At 44.2% G+C, this 18303-nt stretch overlaps 1 protein-coding gene across 10 annotated transcripts in view; it reads left to right on the plus strand.

The window, feature by feature from the left end:
• The first annotated feature begins 3063 nt into the window (after positions 1 to 3063).
• KIF1B (kinesin family member 1B) overlaps positions 3064 to 18303 on the plus strand; it is a 170291-nt gene continuing 155051 nt past the window's right edge. For 3 of the 10 annotated variants that reach the window (XM_053577250.1, XM_053577253.1, XM_053577252.1), the window contains exon 1: positions 3072 to 3363. The gene's annotated coding sequence lies outside the window, so the exon portion shown is untranslated. Of the gene's footprint in view, positions 3364 to 18303 lie in introns of all 10 variants that reach the window. The other 7 variants (XM_053577256.1, XM_053577254.1, XM_053577251.1 and 4 more) reach the window with 3 other exon arrangements.

Consider the following 18303-nt stretch of genomic DNA (forward strand, 5'->3'; position numbering starts at 1 on the left):
AATCCTAGCTACTCTGGAGACTGAGGCTTGAGCCCAAGAGTTTGAGGTTGCTATGAGCTATGATGCTGCGACACTCTACTGAGGGCGACAAAGTGAGATCCTGTCTCAAAATAAATAAATAAATAAATAAATGAAAGTCAGAAACTTTATCGTTGTAGTGTGTGGCTGTTTGCACCACTCTCATTGATCTTTGGATGTTGTTTTCTCCTTGCATTCCAGGGATAACCCTACCATGCCATGGGTAAATTCAATTTTCTAGTAATTTATTTACAATTTTAAAGAGGTGCTTTTGTTTAAAGTTTGTAATCTGAGAAACTGAATGGATGTGCAGGAACGACTTCATTTGTCAGGGGCAGAAGGCTTATCTAGAGCAGGCTATTTTGAACTTGGAACCTAGAACAGCCTTATCTGCTGTTTTTGATCCTTCTCTGTGTGCTTTCGCTTAATTATTCCAGCGCTGGTTACCAGCACACTCTCTTCACTACATTTTAGATTCTTTTCAGATTGTGCTCCCTTGAGAGCTCCAGCAACACTAACTACCATCCAGGTTTTTTGTAACTCTCCATGGTGCTTATCGTAGTACTTAGGCAAAGAGCTCCAAGCTATGGCAAAGTGGTGTCTACTGTTGAATCGATAAGCTTCTGTTTATTAACCCATTGTGGTTTGCCCTCCAGGAAGCTAAGATCTAAGTTATACGCTCCGTAATAGCATATTTCCTTGACTCTGTTTTTTACGCGCTCTCATTTTTTTTTTTTTTTTTAGACAGTGTCTTGCTTTGTCACCAGGCTAGAGACCAGTGGAGCAATCATAGCTCATTGCAGCCTAGAACTACTGGGGTCAAGAGATCTTCCTCCCCAGTGGCTGGGACTATAGGTACAAGCCACCATGCCCAGCTACCTTTAAACTTTTTTTTTTTTTTTTTTGTAGAGACAGTCTCACTTTATGGCCCTCGGTAGAGTGCCGTGGCCTCACACAGCTCACAGCAACCTCCAACTCCTGGGCTTAAGTGATTCTCTTGCCTCAGCCTCCCGAGCAGCTGGGACTACAGGCGCCCGCCACAACGCCCGGCTATTTTTTGGTTGCAGTTTGGCCGGGGCCGGGTTTGAACCCGCCACCCTCGGTATATGGGGCCGGCGCCTTACCGACTGAGCCACAGGCGCCGCCGTTTTTTTTTTTTTTTTTTTGTAGAGATGGGGAGCTTGCTATGCTGCCCAAGTTGGATTTGAACTCTTGGCCTCAAGTACTTCTCCAGCCTCTCAAAGTGCTTGGATTATAGATGTGAGCCACTGTGCTCAGCCTCTGGTTTTAAATGTTACTTTTCTTTGTATGCACTTCCCTTATTCAGATAGCTTTTTTTTATAGTCTTTTATTACTTCATTATTACTGTTGTTATGAATTTTACTCCTATTTTAATGCTATGCAGTTTTATTGCTTGTATGCTTCAGTATAAGCTATGCCAAATCCTTTTGCCAGTAGGTGGAGTTTAAATTCTTTTTTTTTTTTTTTTGTAGAGACAGAGTCTCACTTTATTACCCTCGGTAGAGTGCCGTGGCCTCACACGGCTCACAGCAACCTCCAACTCCTGGGCTTCAGCGATTCTCTTGCCTCAGCCTCCCGAGTAGCTGGGACTACAGGCGCCCGCCACAACGCCCGGCTATTTTTTGGTTGCAGTTTGGCCGGGCCGGGTTTGAACCCGCCACCCTCGGTATATGGGGCCGGTGCCTTACCGACTGAGCCACAGGCGCCGCCCGGAGTTTAAATTCTAAATCATTAGTGTTCAATAAATGTTGAGTGGATGGAGAGTCAGGAGACTTTGGGGGTGGTGGTGGAGATTTTCCAGAATCACTAGTGCAGAAGATTAATTTCGATGTTTGGTGCGTATGCTTGTAAATAAGTCCTTTTTACGCCCAATAGTACTGCATTGAATTCAAGAGAAAAAACTGATTTTACATTCAATTTCTGCTTGTCGATCAAAAAGCATTTCACACACTCACAACCTTATAAATTAATAGTGCTCGGCCTGGGCCTGATAACTGCATATGTTATCACTGAATATTGTAATTTATTTTATTTATTTTTTTTGGAGTTTTCTTTTTTATTGTTGGGGACTCATTGAGGGTACAAGAAACCAGGTTATGCTGATTGCATTTGTTAGGTAAAGTCCCTCTTACGAATATTGTAATTTATTAAGTACTGAATTAACCTGCTAAAGAACAGTTGTGGGATTTTTCTACAGCCGAAGCTAAATCTGATTTTTAAAAAATCACTCCTAGACCTTTTGTGTTCTCCGGGTTTCTGAATTCCAGTAACCCTCCTTCAAGGGCATCTCACGGAGGGGAGCGGGGCTCATTAACGCAGGGGCCATACAAAGCTTCTCGTTCCTTTACTCACAGCCCTTACGCGGTCTCCCAAGGAGACAAGTTGAATGCCCAGTAAGTCACGCTTCTCTATTACTCATTCCGCCTTTTCTCCCAAGGTGGCGTGTGGGAGGTGTTGTGCTCGGGTTCGACAAGAATAGGCCAGGAAGCTTTCTGCGGGATACACTCATCCCTTGGCGCGTCTCAGTTCCCGCCGCGCCGCGTTGGGCCAGTTCAACGCGTGAAATGTTTTCCAAACGTACAATGACTGCACACCCGGCCGCCTCCCTCCCACGCGCATCCCGCCTCCTCCGCCGGCGTCTGCAGCCCCTTCACCCCGCTCCACCCCACACAGTCAACCTTTCGTCTCTTCACGAGGAGGACTGTCAGGGTGGGTAGGTGCGGGTGGTGCCGACCAACGCCCTTTGGGGGTCACCGGGAGAGAACCCTGGGCGCCGGCTTCCGCCACCCGCACCCCCGAATCCGCGTCGGCTCCCGCGCCCCTAGGCGGCGCTCGGGTGTCTCCGCAGCTCCTCGCAGCCGCCCTGTTCTCCGGCTCCCTCTGCGATTGGCCGGCTGCTCCGAGCTCTGCACTTCGATTGGCCGCAGCTCGCGTCAGTCGCAAGCGCTTGGGCGGGCCCAGGTGACGCGCAGCGGCCCGGCTCGGGGCGGTGTCCCGCACCGGCGGCTGCGGGCGGAGTTTCGCGAGGACCGACGCGGGGCGGCCAGACGGCAGCGGTCCTGCGAGGCGCTCGCGCGCGTCTGAGTCGCTCACAGTCCGCGGCAGCCGCCCCCGCTGGCCTTTCGCCTTGCTTCGGCCTCCCGCGCTCCCGCACGCTGCCCGCCGCCGCTCTTGATGCCGAGCAGAGCCGCTGCGTGATGGGGCTGCGGAGCGGCGCCCTGCGGCTCGCGGCGGCCGCTGCTCGCGCTGAGGTGCGTCGGTGCCGGGTCCGCCGCGGCTCCTGCTGACCGGCCCGCACGCCCGTCGGTCCGCAGCGCGGCTGAGGTGAGGCGGCGGGGTGGGTGGTGGTGGGCGTTGCGGCCGCCAGGCACGGGAGGGGGCCGCTCCTGGTCGGCGGGGCGGGCCGGGGTCCGGGCGGGGTCCGAGGGGAGGGAGCGTCGCGCCCCAGTGGGCGCGGGGGGCACCGGCTGGGGGAGCCTCGCCCTCGGGGGAACGGGGCCCCTCCCCCCGCCGGCGGCGAGTCCCGGGCGCGCGTCCAGCGGCCTGCTGGGTCCCCCGCAGTGCTCCGCACGGCCCTCGGTTTCCCCGGAGCTGTCAGGCTCGGGCTGTTCCGCTCGAGCTCTGCGCCGCGGTCAGCCGACTCTGCCGCCGACCGTTCCCTGGGCTCCGTGCGCACGTTGCAGCTCTGCGGAGAGCACTACTCCGCTCGAAGCCATCCTTTTTTATTTCCCCTCTCCCAGCTTCCCATTACGGTTGGCATTCGGGCTTCGGCTGGGAATGTGGTTGTGCCCTTTTGCCAGGTCAAGGTATGAAAGGTCATCGCTTGCACGGGGGTAGCCGAGGGCGCAAGCCCTGGAAAGCGGGAGAGCGATGGAAAGGGAGGGGGCTTGTTGGACGCTGGCTGGCTGTGAGCGAGGCCGGTGTGGGCTCGGTGCTCAGCAGACTGGGATTACTCTGGCAGCCATATTGGAAGGATGAGCTGACAAATCCTTTAGGAGCCAAGTCTAGTTGCTGGAAGGCACCGACTGACAGTCCTGGCAGCTTTCAGGGTGACTGGCCAAACCAGAAGCCAAGTTGTGGGGGTTGGGAGGCTGCTGGAGCAAGCTAGTCATTGTTAATGGAACGCAAAACATTCCCGGCCCTAAAGCCAGAATCAAACTCCCAAATCACTTTTCTCCTTAGTGAATTGTTAAATGAACTTCCAAGGTAGACTGTCTCCCATATTCCATACTTGGTGGGGTGAAATGCCGTGTTTTTGTATTCTTCTACGTCCGGCGCCTTGACTGTGGAAGGCCTGATGATGCCTTGTGCATAGGCATATCTGAGGATTGTTAAGGCCACTACTTCAGCAGTGTGGAGGCCTCCAGTTAGTATCTTATATTGGATGGACACGTTTTCAGAGTGGCTCAACATGTAGACAATAAGAAAGCCAGAATATTCTGATAGTGGGGGAGGCTTGCAGCAGTATTTCTGAGGCTGCAGTTTGTCATCTTTCTGGAATCTCGAGGTAGCTGAAATTAGATTGTCAACAGATCCCTTGCTCATATCTCTTACTGCTCTGGGCAGCTGTTCTGCCAACACTGAGCATGCTTCTTTGTGTCATGTGTCTGAGTCCTAGAAACTGTGGTAATTAGATTTGAGTAACTCTTAAGAAGTGATATCACAGTGGGTATTTTATTGAAAGGCGGGCAGTTTGTCCAATTAGCTTAGTCGTGACAACATCTTAGCTTGTGTGTTCCTCTAAGACTTGAGGGGTGCTTTCTGATCAAGTTGGTGTGGTTGTTGGGTTATGAAGTAAGTGGAGTTGTTGATGTACCATTGAAGATGGAATATGAAAATTGCACAAATGTTAATGTTGTAAAGCAGATCTGGAAATGACCAACAACAATAACTGGATTCAGCATGAGCCTTGTAAATCTGTCTTTTGCTGCATCCTAGACCTGGAGAGATGGCGTGCCTGCCTTTTCCGTGCCCTGTGTTTTTATTCAAACTCCATTTGTTAATAAGTTATAACTTCTTTTTTTTTAAACTTATTTATTTATTTATTCTTTGCATTTTTTCGCCGGGGCTGGATTTGAACCCACCACCTCCGGCACATGGGGCTGGCGCCCTACCCCTTTGAGCCACAAACACCACCAATAAGTTATAACTTCTTTTTTTTTTTTTTTGTGGTTTTTGGCCAGGGCTGGGTTTGAACCCACCACCTCTGGCATATGGGACTGGCGCCCTACTCCTTGAGCCACAGGTGCCGCCAAGTTATAACTTCTTAAGTTGAACTACTTACACATTCCATATGGGCTTTTCTAAGAAAAGTCTTAATATGCTTTATTTTTTGTTATTTTTATCATAAAGTTTTCCTTTTAAAACTTGTTGAATCAGGGCGGCGCCTGTGGCTCAGTGAGTAGGGTGCCAGCCCCATATGCCGAAGGTGGCGGGTTCAAACCCAGCCCCGGCCAAACTGCAACAAAAAGATAGCCGGGCGTTGTGGCGGGTCCCAGCTACTCGGGAGGCTGAGGCAGGAGAATCGCCTAAGACCAGGAGTTGGAGGTTCCTGTGAGCCGTGTGACGCCACAGCACTCTACCGAGGGCAATAAAGTGAAACTCTGTCTCTACAAAAAAAATTAAAAAAAAAAAAAAAAAACTTGTTGAATCAAATATTTCAACAGAAACTAATGTTTTTCTGCATGATATTAACATGAGAGAAATACAGAATATCTGTTTTGAAAGTCCATTTCCCAAATAAAAATATTTCTGTTTTAAATTTTTAATTACTTTAATAAAGATCTGAAAAAATGTAGTTAAATATAATTTCAGCATTTGATAAAAATCAGACCTGATTTTGAATCTGATAATGAAGGCAAGCTTTTATGAGTCTGTGCAGCTCTGCTCTGATGAATGTTTTCCCAAAATTTATTCAATTAAGTATGGTTTCTAAGGCTTAGAACAGACTGTTTTTCCTTTTCAAGACCAAATATGAATGCAGTTTTCCTTTTTTCTCTTTCTTCTTTCCTGTTTTGAGTTTGTTCAGGGAATAAATGTCCAAGAAGTCTGCCAACTTAGTCTCTCTTACGGCCATACTTTCTAGCCCATTTTCCTACTGTGATCTTGTCCTGGGTACAAAGCAAAGGACAACAGTGGGCCCCCTGCCTTCCTGTTTGTAACCTCCTTTCCAGGCTGCCATTCATAACAGGGTTTTTCCTGGAAGAAGCATATCCTTTTGGTCTTATAAACTGACACTTAATTTCAGAGGCTCTGAAGTTAAAGATATATTATGTCCACTTCATGTAGTTCTTTTTGGAAAAATGGCCTTGTTTGAACAGATACTGGTGAATTTCTGCATTCTATAAAAGAGTATGAATAAACATGCATACTTTTTGTGCAGCTCATCAGGATGGAAGAGAATTAAACAGATGTGACTGTGATAGGAAAAACCTGCAAAAGATGCCCTGGAATTCTGAGTTGGACTTTTTGGCTAATGGCCCATTGATTGATTTATTTATGCTCCCTTTTGCTACAGTTATTACCAGTTAATTGGGAGCGCTCTTAAGAGATTAAGTTTTTTACTCTCTTTACCTTCAAGGAACTTAACTATGCTTTACCATTTGTGTATAGATATGGTAAGCCAACTCCAGCTCCTTTCTGTTTCAGTACAGTTTTGTGCACTGCTGCCCATGCCATGGTGGTTTCCGTGATTCAGCCAGAGCCTCTTTTAAAACTCTTTGTAACATTATATACTTAATACTGTACTTATTATCTAAGACTCAACTGATGCTTTTACAGTTGTCTTATGGTTATTTGTATATGTGTGTTAAGTCACAAGATTGTAAACATGAGGGATTAAACCTTTTTTCAAATTTAGTATCACTGAAGCGTATTATTCAACTATACCAGTTCTCTACCATTGCCTTTGATGACTTAGAGGCAACTTGGCTTAGTTGTCTCATCCATCCAAATTTTTGATATCATCTTGACATATATCAGTGACTGTGTAAATAATAATAGCAACAACAATAATGATAAAATGACTTACTCATCATGAGTACTTTCTACGTGCCAGACTCTTTTCTAATCACTCTATATTTATTAGTTTAATCCTTATAACAACTATGTAAAATAGATAACTGCTATTCCCCTTTTATAGGTAAAACCGAGACCCTGGCTAAGTGACTTCCCCAGTGTCATTAGAACTAGAAAATAACCACTGTGCTGAACTTCCTTGGTAACTATCCTTAATCTCAAAATTCCTTGACTTCAGCTCAAACATTGGCTTCATTGTTCCAGTTTGCTCAGTATCATGGCCACATCTTCTCACTTGTCATCACTTTCAGATCTCAAATTCATCTTCAGATCTTAAACTCTAATAATTTACAGATTTCACTGTTTTTTTTTTTTCGGTGAGACAGTCTTACCATGTCACCCTCGGTAGAGTGCCGGGGCGTCATAGCTGACAGCAATCTCCAGTTCTTGGGCTTAAGCGAGTCTCTTGCCTTAGCCTCCCAAGTAACTGAGATTACAGGTGCCCACCACAACGCCCAGCTATTTTTTGTTGCAGTTGTCATTGTTGTTTAGCTGGCCCAGGCTGGGTTCAAACCCACCACCCTTGGTTTATGTGGTTGGCGCCATAGCCACTGTGCTATGGGCACCGAGCTTTTTTTTTTTTTTTTTTTTTGAGAGAGGGTCTCAAGCTGTTGCCCAGTTAGAGTGCCACAGCATCATAGTTCACAGCAACCTCCAACTCTTGGGCTCAAGCAATCCTGTTTCCTCAGTTTCTATTTTTAGTAGAGGTGGGGGTCTCACTTTTGTTCAGGCTGGTTTCAGATCCCAGAGTGCTAGGATTACAGGCGTGAGCCACCGCACCTGGCCAGCTTTCACTTTCATGGTCTCCATGTGTTCTCCCACCTCAAGTCTTCTAGTCCATCATCTTCATCTAGATTTTACTTCTTTTCCTTCCTTTTCTGCATTGTGACCTCTGGGTGCTTTGCCTTCATTGTTTTCATTCTTCCTTAGTATTCTGCAGGACTCCCTAGGTGAGGCCTGCCTGGAATCATGCCCTCTGAACTGAAGAAAACTCACCCCCATGATGGGGATTAGTGCCACTTTAATGTGTAGGCTGAAGTCTTCCCCTGAGTTTGTCTTTGGTGTCTGTTCAAGCAGTTCTGCTTAGTTCTGTCCTTGGTTCTCTACAGTTGCTATTCTAAAATCTCAACCACTTGTCTTAAACCTCCCACTGCCCTACACTTGGCAGAAAACCTCACTATGATTTAGTTTTGAAACTTTAGGAAATCGGAGCAAAAAGGAAAAGATACGTTGTATAAGCTTAATAGTCTGTATTTGTGGCACATGCTTTTATTTAGTCACCACCACTTGGGAAGCTGAGGCAGGATGATTATTGAGCCCAGGAGTTTGAGACCAGCCTGAGCAACATAGTGAGACCTCCTCTCTTTAAAAAAGAAAAAAAGGGGCGACGCCTGTGGCTCAGTGAGCAGGGCGCCGGCCCCATATACCGAGGATGGTGGGTTCAAACCCAGCCCCAGCCAAACTGCAACAAAAAAATAGCTGGGCGTTGTGGCGGGCGCCTGTAGTCCCAGCTACTCGGGAGGCTGAGGCAAGAGAATCGCCTAAGCCCAGGAGTTGGAGGTTGCTGTGAGCTGTGTGAGGCCACGGCACTCTACCAAGGGCCATAAAGTGAGACTCTGTCTCTACAAAAAAAAAAAAAAAAATTAAAAGAAAAAAGTAATTTACCTACTTTAAAAACTGAGACTGTAATATTAAAATATATGAAACTAAACCTTTTCTGTGAAAGATACAACTAATGTGGTTCAGGTATATAATTTTCTTTAAAGGTAAATCTGAGTATCCCATCAGAAAACTTGCTGTCATCTGAGAGAAATCATACATATTACACTTTGAGCACTAGTTTATCATGTGGCAAGGTTGGCACATTGTTGACACAGGGTAAAGTCTGACCTCTGTTCTTGCCTGGATGGTGCACTACCTCCCAAATATGTAGTAGCAAAGGTGTGGTCAGGAGCAGATTTCAGGAAGAAGGAATCTCCACTAATATCAAACATGAATTACCCTCTGATTGAAACGTAACCACTTCTACACCACAGCAGAGCTGAGTTCATTTTAACCTGGACAGTTCCAGGAGTAAGTGCTGTCATTCATTTTGACAATAGAAGAACTTCAGTGGAATGGTGGGATTTGAGTGTCAGAGTTACCTAGTGGATCTGGCAAAAAAAAAAAAAATCTATAGTGGGTAACTTTAGACATTAGAACTAGTTGATTTACTAGATAGTGTTTAACTATATAGAGTATTAAGTATCTAAACAAATTTTGGATTTGGCCCTGCCTCCTCAAAAAAGAAAAAACATTAAAAACGTCACTTTGATTTAGAATAGTTTAAGCTGTGGGCCATAACAGCTGTTGTTTCTTGAGGCACTTCCTCCTGGTTTATGAGAATAAAACCATGTCACCAGTGAAAAGGAGGATATTTGATTTCTTTTTTTTTTTTTTTTTTTTTTAGAGACAGATGTTCCCCTCTATAGCCCTGGGTGGAGAGTGCCCTAACCCCGACTGTAGCCCTGTCCCCTAAACCTAACCCCTCACAGCAACCTCAAACTTTTGGGCTTAAGTAGCTGGGACTATAGGTGCCTGCCACAACACCTGGCTATTTTTCCTATTTTTTTCTTTTTTAGTAGAGACAGGGTCTTGGTCTTGCTCAGGCTGGTGTTAATGAGCTCAAGTGATCCACCCAACTTGGCCTCCCAGAGAGCTAGGATTACAGGTGTGAGCCACCACACCCAGCCTTGATACTTGATTTCTTGATCAGAATGGCAGGCAGATACATGTGTATATCTAATAAATCTTAAATTGTATCAGGTTATTTTAGAAAATAGTTAAAACAGTTGAGAAGCCTGACTGGACCTGTTTAGCCACGTTGGAAATTGAAAATCTGATCTGTTAAGGCTAGCTCAGTGGCTCACACCTATAATCCTAGCACTCTGGGAAGCCAAGGCAGGAGGATTGCTTGAGCTCGGAAGTGTAAGACCAGCCTGAGCAAGAGTGAGACCCCGTCTCTACAAAAATAAAAAAAATTAGCTGATTGTTGTGGGTGGGTGCCTGTATTCCCAGCTCCTCAGGAGCCTGAGATTTGCAGATTGTTTGAGTTTGTGGTTGCTATGACCTAGGCTAAAGCCATAACACTCTAGCACGGGCAACAGAGTGAGACTCTGTCTCAAAAACAAAAATAACAAAAAAACCCTGATTTGTTAGAAGACTGTTCTTGTACAGTCTGATTTTGGGGATTGGTCTAGAATTCAGAAAGATGCTTTTCTAATATGGGATCCATTTTGAACTTTCATGTTGTGGCTGATGGCTCTTTATCCCTAGAGTCAAAATGAAGGATAGATATTTCATATATACCCAATACACTGGAGGTGTTTGAGTGTTTTGTCACTATAGCCATGGTCAGGGACAAAGTGGTGGGTCCTAAAACCTGCTTGGTCCTTACGGAAAGTATTGTACTGAGAGATGTAAAAGGTTATGTAATAAGGAATTTTTATAGTCTCTCGAAAGGGATTCTCTGGCTATAAAAATTTACTTTTGGGTATCTACTTTTTTTTTTTTTTTTTTTTTTCTTGTGGTTTTTGGCCGGGGCTGGGTTTGAACCCACCACCTCCACTTTTAAAATTGTAATCCATGGCGGCACCTGTGGCTCAGTGGGTAGGGTGCTGGCCCCATGTACCAAGGGTGGTGGGTTCAAACCCGGCCCCAGCCAAACTGCAACAAAAAAATAGCCGGGTGCTGTGGCAGGCACCTGTAGTCCCAGCTACTCGGGAGGCTGAGGCAAGAGAATCGCCTAAGCCCAGGAATTGGAAGTTGCTGTGAGCTGTGATGCCGCAGCACTCTACTGAGGGCAATAAAGTGAGACTCTGTCTCTACCAAAAAAATAAATAAATAAAATTGTAATCCATTCTTTAAAATATAATTCAGGGAAAAATTGTGTTTTATTAATAGGCTACTTGTTATAAATTGGTTGCTGTATAACAAATTGGGCAAACATTTTTTTGGTTTTTTGGCCGGGGCTGGGTTTGAACTCACCACCTCCGGCATATGGGACCGGCGCCCTACTCCTTGAGCCACAGGCGCTGCCCATGGGCAAACATTTAATTTAAAAGTTTATGTCTATTTAATTCTAACAAACATACTGAATGCAGTGTCAATGTATGAGAGTTATATGGACTAGTGAGTGTAACATAGGGCAGAGTGAAATAGAAAAACAAAGAGATCAATAGAGCAAACTTTAGGGAGCAAAGAAAAAAGAAAGTTTGACTTTTGACCAAAAAAGGCAGATATTAAGGAATGTGTGACTTAATGCTTCCTGCTTTATGGTGGGTGGCATCTGACCTAGTCTCTGAAAGATGCGTCCTTACAGTAGGTTGAGAAGGGAGATTGGGTTTCCTGAAATCCATGTGATAGTCTACTAAATAGTGTTTAACTATATAAGTAGAGTATTAAGTATCTAAACACATTTGGATTTGTTTGTGTGGGAGGGAGGTGGCTGAAGGAGAAGGCTTGAGCTGGATAAGGAAAGGTGGGGCGGGGACAGAAGATTGGATTGTGGTGACCAAAAGTTCAAGACCTGAACTTTTAGGTTATGTTCTAAGGTTGTGGCACCAACTGAAAGTTGTTAAGGAGAGGAAATGACCTGAACTGATCATTCTATTCCTGTTTTAGGAATAGAATCTTCACTGTTTTCTGTAGAAAAGGGTTATTACAAAAACCAATAAAGATTGGTTTAAAATTACTTTATCTTGTGTATTCATTTTGTTAAATGGTCAGTTTGAGTCTTCTTCCTAGACTCCTCATAATCCAGGGTACCTCTGAGGGCAAGTGGGAGTTCCCCAAGGTCAAAATTAAGTAATTGGGCTAAAATTGAGAAAAATTCAAATTAATTAGATCTAAGTGTTTGTTGTTCCTTTAATGTTAGCAAATGCTTCTGGAATGTTTGCTCCATTCCGCTTTCCTGATGCTTCTAATTGTCATAAGAAAGGAAAATTGGTTCAAGAACAGCCTAGAATTGAGGCTGTGTAAGTCATTTAGCCAGCTCACATGGTTACCCTTTCTATTTGCCTTTCTTTCCTGGCTTTTCAAAACTTGAAAAATGTATTTTTGTGCTTAATTATTAATGTTGTTATCCTGTAACTTCTTAAAAATACTCTAGTTAGTTCATCACTGGATTTTAAGCTTGATTTTAGACTGATGTAAGAAGTAATTTTTTAAAGGAGCAGGGAGTTTTGAAGCTGTTGTTCTTTGATTGAGGCCTATTATAAAAGAGATACTGTTTATAATAGAGAAGTAACAAAGTAACTCTATAGACCACTTAACTGTAGCTTTCAATTAGTGTATAAAATTTTAACTCACTTGTGAAAATGAAGGCAGTTTTACCAAGGGACAGTTAAATCAGAAAAAATATTTAGGCTTAGATTGTTTGGGAAAAGTATTAAAATGTATGTATTGCTCAAATGATCCCTCTGCCTCATCTTCCTGAGTAGCTGGTACTGTAAGTGTGTCCCACTGCTTCTGGCTTATTAGGTTTAATTAGAAAGGAATTTGAAATTAATCTTTATTTTTCCTTTTGATCATATGACCTTTTTTTATTATTAATACTATTTAAACTTTACTCTGGGGATACACAATAAGTGGGAATTCAACTTCCCTAAATTATTGTATTTGAGAACCCTGTGTTGTAGAGTATTAGAGACTTGACTAAGATTGTGTTCTTGTCCTTAAGAAACTTTACGTCTATAGCAAGGATATGAACAGTAAATGATTTATTTTGCCCTGAGTAAGGTCAGTGAGTTGAGACACCTTAAATGGAGAAGCAGTTGCATTTGGTGTAGGGGATGGAGGAGAATCTATGAAGGCTTTAGAGATAAGTAGCATGTGGGAAGGTTCAGGAAGTATAAGTTGGATTTTGAAAAAACAGGTGAGGAGGGAGGGGCATAGTGGGTAAAGGAAATTTGGAGCAAAAGAACACGAGATGTATTCTGGAAGCCCTCTGGCGGGTGGTAGTTAAGAAATGTGGATGAAAGTGTTTTGTGTGGGCTTGTAAAAATAGGTGGTTATGTTGCAGATGACTTTGAATGCCAGTGTGGGGAGTTCAGTTGTTGCTTGGTAGACAGTAGGGGAACTCTGAGGATTTTAAAGTGGGCCATGCTAGGAATAGACTTGCACTTTGGGAAGATGAATCTGACAGTGTTGTGTAGAGCGGACGGAGAAGATGAAAATGGGAATATTGGGGCGGTGCCCGTGGCTCAGTGAGTAGGGCGCCGGCCCCATATGCCGAGGGTGGAGGGTTCAAACCCAGCCCCGGCCAAACTGCAACAAAAAAAATAGCCGGGCATTGTGGCAGGCGCCTGTAGTCCCAGCTGCTCGGGAGACTGAGGCAAGAGAATCGCGTAAGCCCAAGAGTTAGAGGTTGCTGTGAGCCGTGTGATGCCACGGCACTCTACCCGAGGGCGGTACAGTGAGACTCTGTCTCTACAAAAAAAAAAAAAAGAAAATGGGAATATTGTATAGTAGGAAGAGAGAAAGCTGTTTAAAGAGGCTTTGAGTGAGAAGTATTGAAAGCTTGACAGGACGGTGGTGGTAGAAATGTAAAGAGAGATTTTACAGACAGATAGAAGCTATGTAATTTAGCCACTGACGTGGTGGATATAAGAAGCAAGCTTTTTAGTCTGTGTCAGAATGAACAGGAGAATGGTGGGAATGCTAGAAGTGATAGAAAAGAGGGAAATTGTATTTGGTTGATAACATGAGTCTCTTTTATGACCTTCTCCCCTCAATTATGCTGTTTATTTGAAAAGACTGGGTGACTTGTTCTATAGATTGTTCTGTATTATGGATTTGGCTGATGACATCTTTGATGTGTCATCTAAACTGCTTCTTTGCTCCCTGTGTCTTTCTAACTGGTACAGGTCTAAATCTTGATTCTATTTAGGTTTTCTTTTCTTTTAAAGGGGATAAGGGAAGAATATTTAGTAGGTAGAGCTGTGTATTTCCTATGTAGCACATCAGGAGGCATTTACCACTTAGGTGTCTTATTCCTAGTGATGTAAGATTGATGATTTGGTTCATGTGTTCTCAGCCCAATCTGTACTCATATATATTCCCCCACCAACCTACCTTACATCATGCTTTGCAGCAGCCAATGACGATTCTTACAGAAACCCTTTATATCAATTTTGTTGCTACAAAGCTTATGCTCAAGAGCTGTACGATCAAGTTCTACTCAGAAATCACAGAAAGAATCTGATGTTTTAAGATTCAATTGGAAACATTAGTTACATTACTAAGACTTGAGAGAAATGTCATGTTCGAGAATTTGCATAGAATGCTTGGCTTCCAGAGTTCCAGCTTCATCGTGTTCTTGAGCCATCTTGCATGATCTCCAGGCTTCTTGGTGGAGAGGAAGTTGCTGTGAGGAGATATGGAGAAACCCTGGACAGTGAGACCATGCGTAGCTTCCAGAAAGAGAAGCCGCAAGGCAGGGGGCTTTCAGCTACAGCCCCAGTCCCCGTTGCCATCTTGCTCTGTGGGAGAGATCGCAAGGAGTGAGCAGTAAAGGAAATTCCCACTGAGACCCAGCCAACCCATAGAATTGTGAAATATAATAGCAGCAAATAATTGAAACAGTGTTGGGTACCTAGAAGCAGAGTGCTACCATTAACAGATATCTGAACTATGCAGCACTGACTTTGAGAACAGATGGGGGGCCACCCAAAAGATGGTGAAGTCTTTTTTTTTTTTTTTTTTGTAGAGACAGAGTCTCACTGTACCACCCTCGGGTAGAGTGCCATGGCATCACACGGCTCAGAGTTAGAGCAACCTCTAACTCTTGGGCTTACACGATTCTCTTGCCTCAGCCTCCCAAGCAGCTGGGACTACAGGCGCCCGCCACAACTCCCGGCTATTTTTTTGTTGCAGTTTGGCCGGGGCTGGGTTTGAACCCGCCACCCTTGGCATATGGGGCCGGCGCCCTACTCACTGAGCCACTCACAGGTGCCGCCCGATGGTGAAGTCTTGAAGAACAATGAGTAGACGGTTATTGGAGGCTGGAGGAAAGAGTATCCAAATTGTGTACTGGAAGAACAGTTAACAAAACTGTAACCTCCAAAGTAACAGGAAATGTAGAAAGGAAAACTGATGGATTTGTGGATCTGGCTAAAGAGAGTCTAGGCAGAACATTGAAAGTGTCAGCTACCTTTTTTTGGCTCAGTATGGTCAAGAAAGAAGAAAATCTTTAAAAAACAACAAGAAAGAAAAAGAAAACAGACATGTTCAGTTTTTAGGGCTTCCTGGGTTCTAAAATAAGACTTCTCATTCAGATTCTCTCCAGAAATCAAGAATCATAGCCTTTGTGTATTGCTAAAAGTGTCTGTAAGATGGTATCGTAAGTAGACCTCTAAGACTATTGTGGGTATGCCTTGTATAATGTCACAGCTAGACATCGGGATTCTAAAAATTTTCAGAGTACTCTCACACAACACATTGACTCTTAGCCCAAGATACATCATTGGTGCACTAATGTAATATTCCCTAATTCCTCTGTTTATATGTTACTCTGGGGAATAAGTAAAGCAAAGATTCCTTCAAGCTGTTATGTTATTGTAGAGACAAATAGTTGAATAAATATCAATTATCAATCAATAATGTTTTTACTATTAAAAGATAGTCCATTGAGGTCTTAATTACTTGTTAACTACTTTAGTAGTCCCCAGTAATATGAAATTAAAGATTCTACATTCAAGTGATATTGGAAACTAGACAAACAATTAAAAAAAAAAGAAAGAAAACTTTTATATCAGTAGGGTTGGGGAAAGGTGACATTCTAATTCTTTCATTTCTTCAGTTTATTTGCTGTAAAGAACTTAGACTGGCTCGTTGCCTGTAGCTCAGTGAGTAGGGTGCCGGCCACATACACTGAGGCTGGGTATTGTGGCAGTCTCCTGTAGTCCCAGCTACTCGGGAGGCTGATTCAAGAGAATCCGTTAAGCCCAAGAGTAAAAGAAAAAAGAAAGTATTATACACTTATGGATTTGATTATTTGATGTTTGAAAGTCTGTTTACATTTTTTAAAAAAGTGCTCTAGTTGGCTTGGTGCCCGTAGCTCAGTGAGTAGGGCGCCAGCCACATACACCGAAGGTGGAGGGTTCGAGCCTGGCCTGGGCCTGCTAGACAACAACAACTGCAACAAAAAAAAATGTCTGGGCGCTGTGGCAGTAGCCTGGAAGCTAAGGCAAGAGAATCGCTTGAGCACAAGAATTTGAGATTGGGGCGGCGCCTGTGGCTCAGTGAGTAGGGCGCCGGCCCCATATGCCGAGGGTGGCGGGTTCAAACCCAGCCCTGGCCAAACTGCAACAAAAAAATAGCCGGGTGTTGTGGCGGGCGCCTGTAGTCCCAGCTGCTCGGGAGGCTGAGGCAAGAGAATCGCGTAAGCCCAAGAGTTAGAGGTTGCTGTGAGCTGTGTGACGCCACGGTACTCTACCCAAGGGTGGTACAGTGAGACTCTGTCTCTACAAAAAAAAAAAAAAGAAAAAAGAATTTGAGATTGCTGTGAGCTGTGACGACACCTCACTCTACCGAGGGCGACATGGTGAGATTCTGTCTCAAAAAAAAAAAAAAAAATGCTCTAGTTATCCTATCTTTGGTCAGTAGGAGATCCTTCAAGTTGGCACCTGTGTTCTTTTCATGTGACCTCAGTCCCCATTCACTTCTGATAGATTTTTTTGCTAAAATGTCCTAGGATCACCTTGAAATTTCTTGTCTACACTTGAACGTAACCATTTTTTTAAAGGGCCTGATTTCAAAGAGTTTTTTTTTAGAGACAAGGGTCTCACTTTATCGCCCTTGGTAGAGTGCTGTGGCGTCATAGCTCATAGCAACCTCCAACTCCTGGGTTTAGGTGATTCTCTTGCTTCAGCCTCCCAAATAGCTGGGACTACAGGTGCCTGCCAGAATGCCCAGCTATCAAAGATATTTTTGAAGGAATAGTATTTTCACTTTGAGAAGCTGTTAAAGAACGATGCAAGATGGAAGGCAGTCATGTAAAATGATAGCAAGCTGTGTTCTCACAATGTGTTTGGGTCTATAAGTGTTGCAGGAAATACCATTGATTCCTGGGTTATATGGGTGAGTCACTTTGGAGGAGGTAATCCTGGAGCTGGGCAATCCCAGTGTAGAGGAGAAATAGTGAGGAGGCAGAACAGTATAGGGGTCTGCTAGAATGCAGACTATCTCGATTTTGGTCTTGATTTTGTAAGTGCTGGGAAATAAGAAAACATTCTTGGAAAGAAGAGTGACATTGAAATGTATGCTTTAGGTGGCTCCCGTAGCTCAGTTGGCAGGGCGCTGGCCACATACACCTAGGGTGGTGGCTTCTAAGCAACAATGACAACTGCAACCAAAAAATAGCCGGGCGTTGTGGCAGGTGCCTGTAGTCCCAGCTACTTGGGAGGCTGAGGCAAGAGAATCACCTAAGCCCAAGAGTCTGAGGTTACTGTGATGCTGGGGCACCTCCACCCAAGGCGACAGCTTGAGATTCTGTCTCACCACCCCCCCCCCCCCAAAAAAAAAACCACACAAAAAGAAATGTATGCTTTAGAAAGGTTGATTTTTGCAGTGGTGGCTAAACAGCAGATTAAAGCAGTGATTCCTAGTTGGGGATTTGCAACATAACCTTTGAAAAATTAAACAAGCATAGCTGGAGCTTGTCTCAAAACTGTTGAATATTAAGATGGGGGAGTCTAGGATTGTTTGCTTTTCAAAAGACACTCTGTGATTCTGTTTTATACAACCCTGTTTAAGGACTGTTGGATCAAAAGTTCAGAGAACAGTTGAGCTATTGCAAGTATCCTAGGCATGTGGTAGTACATACATTAGGGCAATATCAATGGGAAATGAGAGGAAGGGAGGGATAGAATAAAGCAAAGCAAAGTCTCAAAAGTTTTCACGTGATATTTCATTAATAATGCTAATATTAGTACAGGATTCAAAGAGATGGAACTAAGTTGACTCTTAAGAATTATGGTATCACTGCTTGGTGCCTGTGGCTCTAGCAGCTAAGGCACCAGCCGCATATACTGAGCTGGTTGGTTCTAATCTAGACGGGCATAGATTCTGTTGAATCTGCCAAACAACGATGATGGCTGCAACCAAAAAATAGCCGGGCATTGCGGGTACCTGTAGTCCCAGCTACTT

Source organism: Nycticebus coucang, chromosome 22 (assembly GCF_027406575.1).
Source record: "Nycticebus coucang isolate mNycCou1 chromosome 22, mNycCou1.pri, whole genome shotgun sequence".
Lineage (NCBI taxonomy): Eukaryota > Metazoa > Chordata > Mammalia > Primates > Lorisidae > Nycticebus > Nycticebus coucang.